The sequence below is a fragment of the Oncorhynchus tshawytscha genome, linkage group LG08, assembly GCF_018296145.1.
Source record: "Oncorhynchus tshawytscha isolate Ot180627B linkage group LG08, Otsh_v2.0, whole genome shotgun sequence".
Classification (NCBI taxonomy): Eukaryota; Metazoa; Chordata; class Actinopteri; order Salmoniformes; family Salmonidae; genus Oncorhynchus; species Oncorhynchus tshawytscha.
The window spans coordinates 42,595,895-42,609,475 of NC_056436.1; the positions used below are offsets into that span (position 1 = coordinate 42,595,895).

Below are 13,581 nucleotides of genomic sequence, written 5' to 3' on the forward strand. Positions count from 1 at the left end.
GGGCAACCCATACGTAAAATGTATGTGCAAATGATTAAGTCGCTTTGGATGAAAACATCTGCTAAATGGCATATATTATGATTATATTTTTTTTTACAACAGACCTACAATGTGAAAGTCTATTGCTTTTTCAAAATGTTACCTTTATTTAACTAGGCAAGTCAGTTATACGTGTCCCGTATATATATATATATACAAATATATTTACAACTTTTTTCACATACATTTTTTAAATTTTCCATAAACTCATCTTCAAAACACTCCTGCAACCCGCCTCACCAATTTATATTTATTAAAAAGTATTATTTACCTCATCTGTAATCCTCCAAGAAGCTAGCCAGAAACTAGCCAGAAGCTAATCCAGAAATTAGTCCAGAAGCTAGTTCAGAAGCTAGTTCGCTTCTTTACTGGCAAATCGTTAGTATTCAGCTAACCACGGTTTGTGGTCATCAGCTATCCTTTAGCTCGAAAATCTATCGCCAGTTTTGTACGGCGCGGCTCGGAACGGAAACATACCGGACCAATTTTTCTCTCCATGTCCCTGGATTTCAACCGCGAACTCTGGACATTCATACCTGGATCTCACATCTAGCTACCTGCTATCCGTGTGACTATCGGCTTTCGTCGATTCCGGAGCAAACATCAATTATTCCGGAGCTAGCCAGCTGAAGAGTTCCATCAATCACTCCTGGGCTGCAGTCACCTATCCGGACCCGTTTTACTGCCTACGCGGAGCCCCACCGGGCCTTCACAACTGGACTGCCGACGTTATCTACCCGAAGGAGTTATCCGGCTGGCTCCTCCGTCGCGACGTTACCTGAACGCCCATCTGCGGCCTGCTAACCGTTAGGTGTCTTATCGGCTGCTATCTGAATAGACAATCGGACAATTTATTTATTTATTTTTATTATTATTTTATTTTTTCTTGGGCCTCTAAAACTATATCTATTGTTTTTATTTTTGTTGTTGTTGTGTGATTTGGATTAATCCCCTCTACCACACGGAACCCCACAAATCTACTGACGGAACGCAAGAGGTGGCTAATAACAGACCTCCATCCTATGCTAGCTTGCTAACCCAACCAACCTCTCCACTCACCGGACCCTTTTGATCACTCGACTAAGCATGCCTCTCCTTAATGTCAATATGCCTTGTCCATTGCTGTTCTGGTTAGTGTTTATTGGCTTATTTCACTGTAGAGCCTCTAGTCCTGCTCACTATACCTTATCCAACCTATTAGTTCCACCACCCACACATGCGATGACATCTCCTGGTTTCAATGATGTTTCTAGAGACAATATCTCTCTCTTCATCACTCAATATCTAGGTTTACCTCCACTGTATTCACATCCTACCATACCTTTGTCTGTACATTATACCTTGATGCTATTTTATCGCCCCCAGAAACCTCCTTTTACTCTCTGTTCCAGACGTTCTAGACGACCAATTCTTATTGCTTTTAGCCACACCCTTATTCTACTCCTCCTCTGTTCCTCTGGCGATGTAGAGGTGAATCCAGGCCCTGCTGTGCCTAGCTCCACTCCTATTCCCCAGGCGCTCTCTTTTGACGACTTCTGTAACCGTAATAGCCTTGGTTTCATGCATGTTAACATTAGAAGCCTCCTCCCTAAGTTTGTTCTATTCACTGCTTTAGCACACTCTGCCAACCCGGATGTTCTAGCTGTGTCTGAATCCTGGCTTAGGAAGACCACCAAAAATTCTGAAATTTTAATTCCAAACTTCAACATTTTCAGACAAGATAGAACTGCCAAAGGGGGCGGTGTTGCAATCTACTGCAAAGATAGCCTGCAGAGTTCTGTCCTTACTATCCAGGTCTGTACCCAAACAATTTGAACTTCTACTTTTAAAAATCCACCTCTCTAAAAACAAGTCTCTCACCGTTGCCGCCTGCTTATAGACCACCCTCTGCCCCCAGCTGTGCTCTGGAACACCCTCTGTGAACTGATTGCCCCCATCTATCTTCAGAGCTCGTGCTGCTAGGCGACCTAAACTGGAACATGCTTAACACACCAGCCATCCTACAATCTAAACTTGATGCCCTCAATCTCACACAAATTGTCAATGAACCTACCAGGTACCTCCCCAAAGCCTTAAACACGGGCACCCTCATAGATATCATCCTAACCAACTTGCCCTCTAAATACACCTCTGCTGTCTTCAACCAAGATATCAGCGATCACTGCCTCATTGCCTGCATCCGTAATGGGTCAGCGGTCAAACGACCTCCACTCATCACTGTAAAACGCTCCCTGAAACATTTCAGCGAGCAGGCCTTTCTAATCGACCTGGCCGGGGTATCATGGAAGGATATTGATCTCATCCCGTCAGTTAAGGATGCCTAGATATTTTTTTTAAATGCCTTCCTAACCATCTTAATTAAACATGCCCCATTCAAGAAATTTAGAACCAGAAACAGATATAGCCCTTGGTTCTCCCCAGACCTGACTGCCCTTAACCAACACAAAAACATCCTATGGCGTTCTGCATTAGCATCGAACAGCCCCCGTGATATACAGCTGTTCAGGGAAGCTAGAAACCATTATACACAGGCAGTTAGAAAAGCCAAGGCTAGCTTTTTCAAGCAGAAATTTGCTTCCTGCAACACTAACTCAAAAAAGTTCAGGGACACTGTAAAGTCCATGGAGAATAAGAACACCTCCTCCCAGCTGCCCACTGCACTGAAGATAGGAAACACTGTCACCACTGATAAATCCACCATAATTGAGAATTTGAATAAGCATTTTTCTACGGCTGGCCATGCTTTCCACCTGGCTGCTCCTACCCCGGTCAACAGCACTGCACCCCCAACAGCAACTTGCCCATGCCTTCCCCATTTATCTTTCTCCCAAATCCGTTCAGCTGATGTTCTGAAAGAGCTGCAAAATCTGGACCCCTACAAATCAGCCGGGCTAGACAATCTGGACCCTTTCTTTCTAAAATTATCTGCCGAAATTGTTGCCACCCCTATTACTAGCCTGTTCAACCTCTCTTTTGTGTCGTCTGAGATTCCCAAAAAGATTGGCTAAGAGCCTTTCTAAGGTCTGCAGTCATCCCCATTTCTCTTTCAATGCAATCTGGGGGGTCATGGGTGCACAGCCACGCTCTCCTGATATCCCAAACTGCTACAGACCTAAGGCTATCTAATCCTACCATGCCTCAGCCTCTGGTTCACCAACTACTTCTCTGATAGAGTTCAGTGTGTCAAATCGGAGGGTCTGCTGTCCGGACCTCTGGCAGTGTCTATGGAGGTGCCACAGGGTTCAATTCTTGGACCGACTCTCTTCTCGTTATACATCAATGAGGTCGCTCTTGCTGCTGGTGAGTCTCTGATCCACCTCTACGCAGACGACACCATTCTGTATACTTCTGGCCCTTCTTTGGACACTGTGTTAACAACCCTCCAGGCAAGCTTCAATGCCATACAACTCTCCTTCCGTGGCCTCCAATTGCTCTTAAATACAAGTAAAACTAAATGCATGCTCTTTAACCGATCGCTACCTGCACCTGCCCGCCTGTCCAACATCACTACTCTGGACGGCTCTGAATACTTAGGTGTCTGGTTAGACTGTAAACTCTCCTTCCAGACCCACATCAAACATCTCCAATCCAAAGTTAAATCTAGAATTGGCTTCCTATTTCGCAACAAAGCATCCTTCACTCATGCTGCCAAACATACCCTTGTTAAACTGACCATCCTACCAATCCTCGACTTTGGCGATGTCATTTACAAAATAGCCTCCAATACCCTACTCAACAAATTGGATGCAGTCTATCACAGTGCAATCCGTTTTGTCACCAAAGCCCCATATACTACCCACCATTGCGACCTGTACGCTCTCGTTGGCTGGCCCTCGCTTCATACTCGTCGCCAAACCCACTGGCTCCATGTCATCTACAAGACCCTGCTAGGTAAAGTCCCCCTTATCTCAGCTCGTTGGTCACCATAGCATCTCCCACCTGTAGCACACGCTCCAGCAGGTATATCTCTCTAGTCACCCCCAAAACCAATTCTTTCTTTGGCCGCCTCTCCTTCCAGTTCTCTGCTGCCAAAGACTGGAACAAACTACAAAAATCTCTGAAACTGGAAACACTTATCTCCCTCACTAGCTTTAAGCACCAACTGTCAGAGCAGCTCACAGATTACTGCACCTGTACATAGCCCACCTATAATTTAGCCCAAACAACTACCTCTTTCCCTACTGTATTTAATTTATTTATTTATTTTGCTCCTTTGCACCCCATTATTTTTATTTCTACTTTGCACATTCTTCCATTGCAAATCTACCATTCCAGTGTTTACTTGCTATATTGTATTTACTTTGCCACCATGGCCTTTTTTTTGCCTTTACCTCCCTTATCTCACCTCATTTGCTCACATCATATATAGACTTGTTTATACTGTATTATTGACTGTATGTTTGTTTTACTCCATGTGTAACTCTGTGTCGTTGTATGTGTCGAACTGCTTTGCTTTATCTTGGCCAGGTTGCAATTGTAAATGAGAACTTGTTCTCAACTTGCCTACCTGGTTAAATAAAGGTGAAATAAATTTTAAAAATTAAAAAATAAAAAATTCTTATTTTCAATGACTGCCAAGGAACAGTGGGTTAACTGCCTGTTCAGGGGCAGAATGACAGATTTGTACCTTGTCAGCTCGGGGATTTGAACTTGCGCTAGTCCAATGCTTTAACCACTAGGCTACCCTGCCACCCCATGAATATTTGAATATTTGTGTTGGAACTTGACATCAGTTGGAAAGGCAGCACATGTATCTGTTTATGTTTCCCTTCCAATGAGCTTATTATATAAACTACAACGCGAAAAGTACGGTTTACTTCACTTTTAATCATATCAGCACAGGTAACAATCATTTAAGACTTTCTTTAGTTTTTCATTCTTACTCTTCCCAATTCATTTAATCTACATTTCTTTATTTCCCATGGGCTTCACCAGAGTACCGCCTAGTGGCTGGAACTGTATTAAGCCCCTTACATTTAATTGCTACCTGATTCAAAAGTAGTGGACAGAAATGTGGGCATACTATAATACAAGTTAAAATAAAATAATGACAACCACATCTTGTTCTTTTTGAATTCAGGTTTTATTAAGTCAGGGTAGCTTGGCGACCATGGCTACGTGTAACAGCATTGAGGTCCCCTCTGGTACCAGAACTGAATTGAGTATTACTAAACCAATATACCCTCAACTATACAGACACACAGGAATGTAGTGCTGCTGACCTGGGTTCAGGACCCACTAGGGGAGTCACCCTACATTCTAAGGGGCGGCACGTAGCCTCAAGATTAGATCATTGGGCCAGTTACCGAAAGGTTGCTGGCTCAAATACCAGAGCCGACCACATGGGGAAATAAATAATGATGTCGCTGTGCCCTTGAGCAAGGCACTTGTGGGTGTCTCAGAGGGAGTTGGGGTATGCAAAAAAAACATTTCCATTGTCCAATTGTGTGTAAATTTAAATGCTCCATCATTCCTGCCAATGCAGGTTCGTAGTGTTGTACTACTGTAGCTACTATTTGACTGGAGTTGGGTCTTGATAGGAGAGACTGAGTAAGGAGTAGTAGGGCCTCTCAACCCTCCTGCTCTAAGTCCTCTGTGAACTTCCTGACCTTGAACAAGACCTCCATGTTGACTGTGGGTTGCGTGGTGGATAGTGAGCACAGCATGTCAGACTGGAGGGCAGAGGGACACACACAGAAGACAAACAAAATCATGAGCATGGTTCAGAAATGACACAAATGTGAGAGTCAGTTTGCAATGCCTGGATGTGTATGTTGAAACAGCATGTTCCAGTATGTTTGTGAGCAGTGAATGTGAGTATGTCTGTGCTGTGAATGTGTGTTTCTCACCATGCAGATGATGGGCTCCAGCAGCTTGTCGCTAGGCACATCCATCCAGGTCAATTCTATGGCACCCGGTCACCTGGCGAGCACGGGGTCAGAAGGTGATCTACCATCAATTGACTGGCTAATCTTCTTCCTTGGTTTAACCCAACGAGAGGTCACAATTGTTTCCCTAAAAGCTGTCTAGGTTTAAATGTATTTTATTGTACAGAATGTGAATAGCTTAATCAATTGATGGTGACAGAATTAGATTATTTCCAAATGAAACAACAATATCCCCATATGCATCAGAGTCACATCTTTCCTGGGTATTCCTATTTTACAGCTTGTTTCTAGCATTAAGAATCGCGGACCGAAGCGTTGTTATAGATAACTGTATATAATCACATCTGTTTAATTTTCTTCAGAATCTTAAACTAACAGTGTACTTTTTGCCCTTTTCTTTAAGAAAAGGTAGGCCTATGGCATACCCTCTCATACAAACTAACTTCAAGTCTTAACAGACACAGAGGTGGGCTATTTAAAGAGTGCATGGCGGGTGGAGGAATTGACTAACATACCTATGGATATAGCAGCCTATAGCCTAATTTCATCTGTCAAACAGGTAGGCCTACCTCTTATTTCTTAAATAGGAAGATATAGGCTCCAACACATATCCCTAATTAAAATGAAGACGTTTAAAATGAATAATGTTTACTCCAATTTGCATACTTTCAGCACCATGAGCTGTCCATTTCCGATTGTTTGTGCCGTGGCTGCTGCTTCAAGTTTCAGCACCACAATGTAAGTTACTCGAATCTGACTTCTTGTGAGGTCAATAACTCTGATAAACCTTTTTTGATATCCTCAGAGGACCGTTATTAGCATGTTTTAACTACTCCTTCATTATTACTGAAACACGATTCAAAGTGGTAAATATAAAGATCCAGTCCATAAAAAAATTGGAGGCCCCTTACACTTCAGTGTTGTGATGCAAAAATGCTAGCAAAACGTATAGCGCATAGAATTAAAAATGTATTGTCGGACATCATTCATTCTAATCAGACAGGCTTTTTACATTGACAATATATTGGAGATAATTTTTGAGGCCCATGTTGACAAGATGTTGGGGAATCACTGGAGGGGAATATTGACCAACTGATAATCTCCGTGTACATCTCAATAAACACAATAGGTGTTTTGTTACATTTCAGTCTTCTGTGAAATATTTCAAGTGTCATATTGGGGTGCAAACTCAACAATGAATACATTTAAACTATATCTGACATGTTACTGTTGTCTTCTTTTTTAAGCCACTGACCATCTGTGTGAGGTGTTAACAAGATGTACATAAATGGGCATAAACACGTGACACAGATAGTAAAAATATTGACATTTAGAAATTCAAAATGCATCTAAATATATTTAGATCTGTCTATGGAATACATTTTAAAAAATGTTTAAAATATATATATATATATATGTGTATAAAATATATTTGTCTGTACAGTAAGTAAATGTAGGAAATCCAAAATGCATTTCTAAAATAAAATATATGTGTATAATATACACTTGTCTGTAACGTAAAGCAATGCAGAAGCAATAAGCATTGTAAACGATGATAGAACACATCAAATTACATGAGGACACAAAGGAGAGATTTAATTTAAAAAATCATCTTTTAATATTTTTTAATGCTGAAGTTTTTTAACACTGAAAAAATCTATGTTTGGCAAATCCACTCTGGTTAATTGGCCTGTTGGACAAAACAAAAAATATTTAACATTCTTGCTACTTCAGCCATTTGCTATGTTCAAGTAAAATCTCAGTTAATGATGAATGGATACAATTTGGAAGGATTTTCCAGAGTCATACCTCAGTAAGGTAGAGTGTCAGGTGGCACAACCATTGGTGCCATGAGGTCAAAGTGTGAAGGAGGGAGCAAGCCAGAGAGCTGTCTAGTAAGCAGTCCAGGCCCATGGCTTGGAGGCTTTGAGTTGGTCCCATCATTGAAATGCATTGTAGGGTATCTGCTGCCCCATAGACCTGCTGGTAGTGGGGAAGGTGTTACCAGGAGATCACCAGGGACATCTATGATTGGCTGACACAGTTTTGGTTAAACCACATGTATTCTAAAGCAATATTCACCTGCTTTCATAGAGTAAGGATTCACTCCTTTGGGGACACTGCCAGTGTTCCCCTGATATCCATATGTCCCCATCGGTGGAGGTGGTGGTACACACTTGTCCTGTAAAACACATCAACAATTTTTCCAAATTGTTAGTAATATTATCACAGTTGAAATACAATGGTTGTTCACTGTTTTTAATTTAATTGAATTTAAGTATGTACCTCAGCCTTGGGCTCAGTTTTGTTAACCCATCTGTGCAGAGTTGGATCCCAGACAATCTGAGGAAGAAGATATTAGCAATGTGAAGCAAGCCACAATTTTTTAAAAACAAAATCCACTCAATTGTCTCTACATAGAATATAGTGTTAAGAACCAGTTCCTAACAGATCTGTCTTTGTCCTCAGGTAGATGAACCTCCTTCTTATTAGCTCTTCCACTCCCAAAGACCCAGCTGAGCCAGCCTCCACTGTTATTGTGAACAAGCCCTGTGGGCATACAATACCCGTAGTATATTCACTGTCTAGGCACACTAGGTAAGACTTGGGTGGACCTCCCCTTGTACTTTGGTTAGTGCACCAGGTGGTGCTGAATTAGGTAAGTAGTGGTTAGGCAGGTAAGATAGGAGAGGGGCTTTGAGATTTACTTGCTTTGGTTCTGTCCAGCCCTTTTCCCCATATTACCGTGTGAAGGAATGAATTCCTAGTAAATGGTAAATTCTCTTCCTTTTGTCATCCTTACTCACACCTACAGTCCATAACTCTTTCGCTTCACGGAGAGTTGAGTTGTAGCAGGGTGTTGCGTTCCCTCTTCTTAGAGGCGTGTGTGTGTAACAATCGCATGTTGACAGTCTTATGAAATGTGATTTTAGTTGGATAGAGATGCCTGTACCTCTTTCCGGTAGTCAAATGAACTAGTGGCCTCATGGGTGGAATGTTATTCATATTTTTAAAAATGTTTAAACATTACACAGAAAATCTGGTCTTTCTATGTCAAATTGGTTTCATTATATATCAGTCTTCTGTGATGGATATAAAGTAATATTGGGATGCAAACTCAATATTAAATACTTATCTGACATGGTACAGGTGTCTTTTAAAGCCCATGATAATGTGTGTGAGGTGTGCACTTTTGTTTCAAAGTAGATTTGTTTAAGACTACCGCTCTATGACCCCGATTTAGCCCACTGCAGTAAAAGATTATAACCTGTGTTCATATGCTTCTTAAATACATAGAACCTTCAAACTAACTAATTTCAAAATCACATTTCATAAGACTTTCAACGAAAGTGATGACAAAACAAAATCATAAAATAGTGTCACAAGTAAACAGCATATGAAGATGGGAGCGTTTCAATCATTTAGAAATTGTGTTCTGATTGAACAGGAAACTACAGCTAACCCCTGGTGGCACAGAGGGTTAGAGCTGGCTACAAAACCCAACATTTGCAGGTTGTTAAAAGCTGTTCAACTGTCCTATGAACAAAGTTAAAATGCGTTGTGTCTCTATCACCTACAATGCTGTCCATGAAATCTGTGGGGAACTTCATGGGGATGTGTTCCAATCTATTTGTGTTTTAAGGAGCTACAAATTTGCATGCTGAGAATGTTGTACTGTTAGGTAAAGCTTAAATATACTTTTTCTTAATGTTCTGAGGAACTCCAAGACGAGGTACACTGTATATTGGAACATCAATGGACTGATGTGAAACCTAAAACATATATGCTATGAATGTAATAGACTTATTTCATTCTTACAACATTTAAGGGAATCTTGTGCAACCTAACTTATTAAACAATATATGAATGTCATCACAATTGAGCAGGTTCTCAAGACATATCGCTTTGTAATGTACCCACACAATTCCCACAACCTAATTAAATGTCCTGGGAACCTTTTTAAAAGAGCTCAAAGGCTGTTCAGTCAAAATTCTTGCAACATCAAAGGAACGTTTTGTGCACGCTGATACAAACCTTATCTGACTGTCAGCACAACTAAACAGCTTAATTGTTTCGAGAACCTGTTGTCATATCCCCACAATGCTCCCACAACCTAGTGTTTTAGGAACTCTATCTAATACCTGATAAATCATGAACATAGTATTTCTTGCAGGGCAAACAGCATATGGAACGTAATTGAAAACAGTTTGACGAGAACCCTAATAGATCGATTGAGAATGACACATTGGTTAAAAAAACAACATGAAATTGATTTTTGTTTTAAGAGAACAGGTCCATTAAGCTGGCACTTGCTGTTATATTATCTGTTCCTTTTTGACCCCTTACACAGTAGTACGCTGAACTACTGCATGAGACCCAGTATAGACACGTGTGTGTATATATTAAATTAATTTTTCCCACCAGTGGTTAGAGCGTTGGTTCAGTAACCGAAAGGTTGCTGGATCAAATCCCCAACCTGACAATGTAAAAATATCTGTTCTGCCCCTGAACAACCCACTGTTGCCTGGTATTGTAAATAAGAATTTATTCTTAACTGGCTTGTCTAGTTAAATGTTCAAATAACTTGATTTTTCTGGTTCATTAAGAAACCTAAACTTAGATATGTGTTTTTGGTTTGAGTCAAGTAGACCATGCCCATTTCATGCATATCTTTCTAAAAAAATCAAATGTTATTTCAGAATAAGTCATTGATCTTGCTTTGAAGTAGATCCCTATGGACACTGCTGTCTCAGGCCCATTAGTTTGCATTTACACAGGTAGCCCAGTTCTGATCTTTTTCCCAATTATTGGCAAATGATGATCTGATTGGTTAAAATACCAATTAGTGGAAAAAGATCAGAATTTCGCTGCCTGTGTAACACAGCCATTGTGTGTGTTGCTGCCTATGATGGGCTAATGGCTGTGCTAGATGCCATATTTGGCCAGCAGGTGGAATGGTAGGCTAAATGATGTGTCCAGATTATAGTCTCTTGTCACTTAGCTCTCCAGCCCCCAGGAGCACTACATCCAGCAGTTTATGGCCAGCATGGGGATCTAGTAATAAAAAACATACAATTAGTTGATTTTTTTTTAACTTAACAGCCAAACCTAGACAATATTTTACTTTTTTTTTGTGATCACAATTTGATTTCATTTCCATTGACAGAGGAGTACAGAGAAGACAGAGTCACGCTAACCATCTGTCATCCCCTCCCTTCCCCTGCCCACACTCAGTCATGAACTTGAATGCAGAAGAACGACAAGAGAAGTGTAACAATTGAACTAGCTTAAACGTGTTGAAACAGTTCTGTAGATAGTATCACTCTCTATGCGTTATGTGTATATAAAATGCCTCACTGAACCACCAGGTGGTGGTACTGTATTTCGGTGTATGCTGTAGACTTGTAGACCATCTGATAACTAAAAGTGTTCTCAGATATTCACACTGCTAGTGAATGAATGAGACATAAATACTAATAGTGAATGCGACTAGCTTTCGCTAGATAAACAGAGCGGGGGGGGAGGAATGTAACGCCAGGTGATATACATACATTTTTGTAATGTAATTGAGCATGAATTGATGTAAGCCTGAGAGACATGAGACCTGCTGGTTTGTTGGCTTTGTAACACATTTCAGAATCGCCGTGACCCCAACCAACCTCCCTACTCACTGGACCCTTATGATCACTCGACTAAGCATGCCTCTCCTTAATTAATGTCAATATGCCTTGTCCATTGCTGTTCTGGTTAGTGTTTATTGGCTTATTTCACTGTAGAGCCTCTAGCCCTGCTCACAAAACCTTATCCAACCTTTCAGTTCCACCACCCACACATGCGATGACAACCTGGTTTCAATTATGTTTCTAGAGACAATATCTCTCTCTTCATCACTCAATACCTAGGTTTACCTCCACTTTATTCACATCCTACCATACCTTTGTCTGTACATTATACCTTAGCTATTTTTTTGCCCCCAGAAACCTCCTTTTACTCTCTGCTCCAGATGTTCCAGACGACCAATTCTCATTGCTTTTAGCCGTACCCTTATTCTACTCCTCCTCTGTTCCTCTGGTGATGTAGAGGTGGATCCAGGTCCTGCAGTGCCAAGCTCCACTCCTATTCCCCAGGCGCTCTCTTTTGAAGACTTCTAAATTAGAACTTGATCTCAACTTGCCTACCTGGTTAAATAAAGGTGATTTTTTTTTTTTCTTTAACATTTTTTAAATTATGGAATTCATCAGGCCAACTGCATATAATAGAGCTTGACAGCACCTGTTTGTGTCTTAATTTGGACCCCTTATTGTGAGGTATTTCACACTCATTATAGGGCCAAAAGCAAATGGGTACAAACACAGAAGCAGATTAACAGACCCTCACTTTGCAGGGAGCAAGCAACCCAGCATGCTGACTGGATCACAGGCACACACACACAAACACATGCATGCATGCACACAGACACTCAGACACACACACACACAGTTTCAATACAGAACCTGCCGCTGTTTATAATGTAGTAGTTTCCTCTTGAACCATTTGGCTGTAGTTTAGCTCTTGTTTACAACATAGCCTATATACAGTGCATTCGGAAAGTATTCAGACACCTTGATTTTTTTACACATTTTGTTACATTACAACCTTATCCTAAAATGTATGAAATACATTTTTCCCTCATCAATCTAGACACATTACCCCATAATGACAAAGCGAAAATAGGTTTTTAGAAACGTTTGCAAATGTATTCAAAATAAAAAACAGAAATACCTTATTTATATAAGTACTCAGACCCATTGCTATGACACTTGAAATTGAGTTCAGGTGCATCCTGTTTCCATTGATCATTCTTGAGATGTTTCTACAACTTGATTGGAGTCAACCTGTGGTACATTCAATTGATTGGACATAATTTGGAAAGGCACACACCTTCTATATAAGATTATGGAGAAGGGTACCAAAAAATGTCTGCAGCATTGAAGGTCCCCAAGAACACAGTGGTCTCCATCATTCTTAAATGGAAGAAGTTTGGAACCACCAAGACTACTCCTAGAGCCAAACTGAGCAATCGGGGGAGAAGGGCCTTGGTCAGGGAGTTAACCAAGATCCTGATGGTTACTCTGACAGAGCTCCAGAGTTCCTCTGTGGAGATGGGAGAACCTTCCAGAAGGACAACCATCTCTGCAGCACGCCACAAATTAGGCCTTTATGGTAGAGTGGCCAGGCGGAAGCCACTCCTCAGTAAAAGGCTCACGAAAGGCCGCTTGGAGTTTGCCAAACGGCACCTAAAGGACTATCAGACGATGAGAAACAAGAATCTCTGGTCTGATTAAACCTGGCACCATACATACAGTGACGCATGGTGGTGGCAGCATCATGCTGTGGGGATGTTTTTCAGCAGCAGGGAATGGGAGACTAGTCAGGATCGAGGGAAAGATGAATGGAGCAAAGTACAGAGCGAACCTTGATGAAAACCTGCTCCAGAGCGCTCAGAGCCTCAGACTGGGGTGAAGGTTTTCCTTCCAACAGGACTACGACACTAAGCACACCGCCAAGACAACGCAGGCGTGGCTTCGGGAAAAGTCTCTGAATGTCCTTGAGTGGCCCAACTAGACCCCGGAGAAACCTGAAAATATGTGTGCAGCAATGCTCCCCATCCAAC

General features: G+C 41.3%; 1 protein-coding gene and 1 long non-coding RNA gene across 3 annotated transcripts in view; both read right to left on the reverse strand.

Moving 5' to 3' along the window:
* LOC112256455 overlaps positions 1-359 on the reverse strand; it is a 27,257-nt gene extending 26,898 nt beyond the window's left edge. Inside the window, exon 1 of the mRNA XM_042325559.1 lies at positions 311-359. The gene's annotated coding sequence lies outside the window, so the exon portion shown is untranslated. The remainder of the gene's footprint in view (positions 1-310) is intronic.
* Positions 360-5,103: 4,744 nt separating this feature from the next.
* LOC112256453 lies at positions 5,104-8,467 on the reverse strand. Of its 2 annotated transcripts, XR_006083902.1 has the most exons (6): positions 8,377-8,467; positions 8,214-8,270; positions 8,010-8,109; positions 7,737-7,910; positions 5,889-5,961; positions 5,104-5,711 (listed from the first exon to the last, which is right to left on the reverse strand). It is a non-coding gene; the product is annotated as an uncharacterized LOC112256453 (long non-coding RNA). The 2 variants fall into 2 exon arrangements; XR_006083901.1 differs by lacking the exons at positions 5,104-5,711; positions 5,889-5,961 and adding an exon at positions 7,490-7,617.
* Between the last annotated feature and the right edge of the window lie 5,114 nt (positions 8,468-13,581).